We start from the raw sequence: 6,000 nt of genomic DNA, 5'->3' as shown, positions 1-6,000 counted from the left end.
TAATTAATATTAAATTGGATATACATAATTAAAAGCAATTAATTGACCCAGGGTTTTGCTGGCAATGTTCCTGATTCTGCAGACACTTAAGCTCTTAGTGCAGTTGACTAATCCTACTGAACTGAGTAGGGTACTCAACCGCATGAAGTTATACTCATGCACACAGTTGCATGCAAGATTGAAAAGTAAATCTTAATACTATGCTCAACATGCTGCAGCATTTGATGTAGCCAGGGCTGGAGCTTACTATTTCTGCTTCCAAAGCTTCCAGTAAAGGTAGTGTGGCTTCTGGATGCTTGAGGATTGCCATCTTGTGCCTTAATATGTACCTTAAACAAATCAAAGAGGCATTGATTTTAGGAATATTAACAAAAGTGTATTCAGTGCTCTAATATTTTTTCCATTAGTTTATAATGTTCAGTGAAGCCTCTGGTGCAGGCATTTTTGTTTGGAGACTTTGAATGACAACAGGTTATTCCATAGCCTGAACAACTTAACTCTAAGAAAGTGCTTCATTTATTATGATGAAAGGACAAAAGCATGTGCAGGGTGTCTTGTTAGTTATCTAATGTTCATGTGGCCTGCCAAGTCAACTACCAAGAGCTAGGACAACCTCAGGAGCACTTTCTAATCATTTAAAATCATTAGTTGAACATGTGTTTCTTCTAAATATGTTGCTCAAGGTCTTAAAAATATTTTGGTTTTTTTGGGGGGGGCTGGGGGGAAATGTCTGTGTTTAATTTCATAGAAGGGATTACTACAGGATTGTTATTGAAGGAAAGGTAGCACATGCACTAGTAAAATAGGGAACTGTTTGCATAAGTTCAGTGGTTCATTTTGTAAAAGATTAAACATCTTGAAAACTTGAATGATCAATATATTATTGCATGCTTATTTAATTTTAAACTTCTGTATGCTTTTAAACTGGTTTCAGGCTTTTAAACTGGCATCAGCTTGCCAACAAAAGAGAAGAGAAACATGAACAAAAATATCTTACAGCCTGTATGAATTGCCCCTTGTTTTTAAAGTTGTTAAAACCAGCATAATGTGCTACTGATGCTTTTTCAAAAACATGCGGAATGTTATTTCTGTTGAGTAAGTTGTGGAGAAACAATGTGTGATATTTAATAGTTAGATCCAGGCTATCTTATATCAGAATTAAACCAGCATAGTAAAGGGCTGAAAGGACCAAATAATGAAGTCCTAATTGTCCACAGGTCAAAGACAGCTCATGAAGGTTTTATGGTGCAGACTCTTCCAGTTTTGCTCACATCTCCTAAATTGACATGGAGAGACAACCCTCTAGTGGGCAGACAGAGTATTTCACTCTCCAGTCATTTATTTCTGTTCTTTTCAGGAAGGAAAATTATGCAGACTGCAGCCAAATACCTGAAAGTTTTTGTAATAGGCATGAAATTGAATTGAAGTGAGATAAGGCAGGTCTTTTCTCACTTAACACCTTCGCCATTCCTGGGGATAGCTTTCATTTAGTTTTGCTTATGCTAGAATGTGAGTTTTCCCAAAATGAGGCAGAGAGACACCTAGTCCCCCTGTGCAATCCTAGTACTTCCTTTTTTTTTTTTTTTTTTTTTTTTAAATGTCCAATAAGCTTTAAATATCCGAAATAAGCATTTTATTAAATAATGTTCAAACTCTTCTAAGCAGCAGATTCTGAAAGAATTTTCATGAGTTAGTCAAGATGACTGTGGGTTTTTATTTTAACCAAAGGGAGAAAAAAAGGACCATAATTACATTTGGTAGTAGGAATTTTTTTTTCAAGGAGAAATTTTGATAACCATTTAATATAAAAATACATCTCCGGAATAATTCGATTTCGCTGTCTCTCAAATACCACTCTTTTGAAAGAATAAAGACCACCTGTATTTTGGCTGTTGGATACCTAATTATCCTGTTCATGCTTACATTTGTTCTTCCTGTCTGGAGTTCCAGCACTGTTTGGTCTATTTATTTCTTGGCACATCCCTGTTTCAGAGACAGATGATGATAGTTTATTCTGTTCCATGTGTCTTTCACCTCTGAACACTTATTTCTATATGCTATCAACGGGGGTCAACCATAATGGTGGTGTGTGTGTGTGTTTATATATAAAACGCGTAGTCGCCCTAGTAAATGTTAAAATAACTGTTGCCGTAACTCTTGTAGTTTCTGTGCTGCAGATCATTTAAGGCGGTTTGATATTCTCAAAGATAGCATTGGTGCGATTCGTTCAATGGAATGTGCTAACGAAGGGGGTAGATAATAGCATAAAAGCGGTGTGTTCTCAGTAATATGGATGTGTAAAGTATTTAAACCCAATTCTTAAATAGCATGTGGTTAAATCAGTGAAGCTGGGATTCAGGTGGACCGTGTCTTCTTTCCTGGGTAACATGGTGAAATCCCAAGTAAAATGGGATCTAGAATCTAGCTTCCACTTTTTTTTTCTAATGGAATTCTGAAGATTATTTTCCGTTAGGGGTTCACATACTTCTTGCCTGAATATCTTCCTGCACGAGTCGCTTGTGCGCTGTGGAAGTCGATTGCTTTTCCAACCTTCCCTCATTGCACAGGCATGTGGCCATGAGGCTCTTGGTCTTGCACAATCCGCTTCCTTTTTCTTTCTGTTTTACACTGTGCTTCGGTATTTTTATCAGGGTTTAAAAATAGACCGCGTGCGCTGTCTTTCTGCCTCCCCTTTTTCCACGCCTAGATCGATATAGGGCCCGTTCCCTCCCCCCTTTATGCACGGGAGCAATTGCTGCTGCGTCGGGCCCCCCTTGCAGTGAAATCGTGTGGGGGAATATATCCGTAGGGTGTATTTTGTGTGTGATGGAGCCAGATCTGCGTGCCACCCCGGGAACAATTCTACATACCATTTCCTCCTCATTTTACCAAAACCAGTCGGACGTATTTCAGTGAAATCTAGCGTCAGGGACCAAGCCCCGGCACTAGACAGCGAAGGGGGAAGAGCTGCCTGGATTCTGCTTTCGAATGAAAAACCTCGCGCGTTTCGCCGCTGCAGACAAAGTCCTGGGTTGAAAAGCGGAGGCCGGGGGAAAGGACGCGGGGGGCACCTGTCCTGCACATCCCCCCTTCCCCGTTAATGGAGCCCCCGGTCCCGGAGCGTGGCGCAGAGCTGGGTCCTAGGGGGTTAAAATGAGGCACTTCCCCCGGCGTGTGTGTGTGTGTGTGTGGGGGTGTGTGTAGTTTTTTTTTTTTTTTTTTTTTTTTTTTTTTTGCTTTACCACCGCGTCTATGGCGCCGTCTCGCTCCCCACGAGGCAGGTGTCAGGTCAGGGGCAGAGCCGGGGCTCAGCCCGCAGGGCGCGGGGTGCTAGGGCGGGGGATGCCCAGCCGCGGGCAGCTGCAGAAAGTCCTCCCGCGTCGGACCGGGCTGAGCGCCGGGCGCCGGGCCGAGGCGTGGGGCGGCCTGGGCCGGGCCGGGCCGGGCGGCGCAGGTGGGCAGCGCGTGCCCGTCCTGGCCCCGCGCAGGGCTCAGCCCGTCGCTGCGCGCGCGGGGGCGCCTGAGCGGCACCCAAAAAGCCGGGAGGGCGGGAGGCGGCGGCGGGCGCATGCGCTCCGCCGGGCCGTGCCATATTGGAATGAGGCGGCGAGCGGAGCCGGAGCGCCGGAGAGCCCCAGCCCCGCCAGCCCGCGGCGCAGGGCTGGGAAAACTCGCCGCAGGTAAGGCGGGCGCCGGCCGAGCCCCCCCGCGGACGGAGCGGGGCCGCCCGCAGCCACTGGGCGCCTTTTGCCGGCCGCCCGTCGGCCCCGCGGGCTTCTTCTTGCCTGCCGAAGTTTTGCTGCGGCAGGGCGGCAGGCGCGGCGCGGCGCAGCGCAGCGCCGGGGAGGAGGGAGCGGCGAGCGCGGCTCCCGGGGAGATGCGCGGGCTGGCGACGGGCCGCCGCTGCTGCCGCTGCTGCTGCGCCAGCCCCGCGCGCTGCGGGCGGCCCCGCAAAAGTGGCGGCGGGCGGGGAAGCGGCTGCCCCGTGCGCGTCCCTCGGCCAGGGCAGTCCGCGCCGCGGGCACGGCTGCCGCTTGCAAAAGTCTCCCCCGGGGGCAGGCGCCGTTCCGATTGCCCAGCCCGGCCTCGCGCCCGCCTCGCGCGGGGACCGTGCCACGCGGGGTCCGGGTCCGGATCCGGATCCGTCCGCTGCCGCTCGGCCACTCTCGTACAGGTCTGGCCCCATTTCGCCCCTGCAGATGGGGGGCGGGCGGCGGGCGCCATCCTGTGCTGGAGGTAATTTCCCCCTCCCGAACTTCGTGCAGCGGCGTGGGTAGTTCAGCCGCAGCTCAGGTAGTTTGTTCCCCGTCTGCTCCTGCCAAACAATTGAGAGGCAATTAAAAGTGTGAGATCTTTCCCCTAGTTGTCCCACTCCCCCCCCCCCCCCCAAAAAAAATGGCGTGTGGAAGGGGCTATTTAAACGCAAGGATATTTTGGACACCCCACCCCGCCCCCTAAGAACAGCAGCGCAGTGTGTCTGGGGGCCGCGTGATGTTCATGTGTCTTCAGTCCGCCAGTGCATCCCTCCCGGCCGGCCAGCGACGAGTGGCATGGGGAGGAGTGGGCACTGCACTACCCCTTTCCCTGAACTGGCCTGTATGTCACTGTCACGGAGGTCATGCTTTTATTCTGTGGGGAGAGCGGCAGCAGCCACATCTGCAGCCTCCTTCCAGTTGTTTTGGTAAATGTTGCTTCATTTGCGGAGTTGTGTGAGGCCTCCCTTCCCCCCAGAATGTAGGAACTGCTCACACCTCCCTCAGGGCTTTGCACTGTATTTAAAAACAATAGGGCTCTTGCTGCCTTCTCGGTTTATATTCTGCTGCTTCTCCCAGCCCCGTATTCTTTCGCTACCGAGATACGCTCAAGAAAACAGGATCTCTGGTTCTCCAGGAGTTCATCTGCCTGGGTAGCTTATTCTACACCTGAAGTGGTAAATCTTCCATTTGTGACGCTAGCAGTTGGTTGCTGTGGAAATTATGATGGTGCCATAGGAATCTAACTTCACTTTGGGGGAATAAGATACAGAAGCAGATGAACCCCTAGGGAAACGAAAACCCTGTTTTCATGCTTTAATAAACTATAGACAAGAGAGGAGAAAATGGGACACAAGTACAATTGTCCCTAAATAGGAAAGATTCTGAAAGTTTTCCACAGGTATTAGCAGTTCTTATTATTCTCTTCTCTCCCTCCTTCTTCCCCCCTCAAAAAAATATTGGCTGGGACATGGGGAGCAGTCTAGGGCAGAAATAATGCAGAGAAAAGAAAAACAAGCCCAGCAGTTAAAGAGAATTTCTAACAAGGTGGGCTATTAATATCCCACAAGGCCTTCCTTTAGACTACATAATAGGTCAGGGTGATGGCTGTTTAATGGTCCCATGTGGGCTTTAGTGGAATGATTAAATCTATGGAGAAACTTGTTGCCATCATAAAAGGTGTTTAAAAACAGTAACATTCATGTCTGATAGTTTTACCCACTTTGACAGTAGAATTCTAATGTAAGATGTTTTAGTGTTTTTTGTAGTGAAGAAAAAAGACCTACATTGCTGCTTCTCTTCTGTCAGTTCCCTCAAGGGAGCTTGTTGCTGTCAGTAGCCTGGGAGGTTACCATAGTGAACATTTTAGTAATCCAGAATGTAAGGTGCATGGTTCTGAAATCACGCTGGAAAAACTCAGATCTATCTTGCAAGTTATAAAAATAGATGTGTAATGCAACATGCTATGGAATTATGTTGGATGTGGTTTGGTTAGCTAGCAGTTGGCTTCTAATGACAATGAACAAAAGTTTGTAAGCTCTCTGTAGCATAGAATATCATTCACTGCTTGTATATCACCTAGCAGAATGGAGCTCTGACTTAGTTAAGGCCTATAGGTGTTACTGTGTTTTACTTTACTTCAGAGAATGATTATATTAATGTAAGGTGGCAATAGGCTAGTAAATTGTGAACGATTTAGGGATTCACTTACAGTAGGTGTTCTAGAAATAGACTTTACAATTTTAAA

The 6,000-nt window shown here is 47.8% G+C and overlaps 1 protein-coding gene across 4 annotated transcripts in view; it reads left to right on the top strand.

Moving 5' to 3' along the window:
- Positions 1 to 3,251: 3,251 nt before the first annotated feature.
- SFMBT1 (Scm like with four mbt domains 1) overlaps positions 3,252 to 6,000 on the top strand; it is a 128,619-nt gene continuing 125,870 nt past the window's right edge. For 3 of the 4 annotated variants that reach the window (XM_067568099.1, XM_067568096.1, XM_067568100.1), the window contains exon 1: positions 3,252 to 3,680. The gene's annotated coding sequence lies outside the window, so the exon portion shown is untranslated. Of the gene's footprint in view, positions 3,681 to 4,246; positions 4,294 to 6,000 lie in introns of those variants that run through there. The other variant, XM_067568097.1, reaches the window with a different exon arrangement.

Source organism: Emydura macquarii, unplaced genomic scaffold, assembly GCF_026122565.2.
Source record: "Emydura macquarii macquarii isolate MOO-44397 ecotype Brisbane River unplaced genomic scaffold, CSIRO-AGI_Emac_v2 contig_2846, whole genome shotgun sequence".
Lineage (NCBI taxonomy): Eukaryota > Metazoa > Chordata > Testudines > Chelidae > Emydura > Emydura macquarii.
This window is presented reverse-complemented; position numbering and strand designations above follow the sequence as displayed.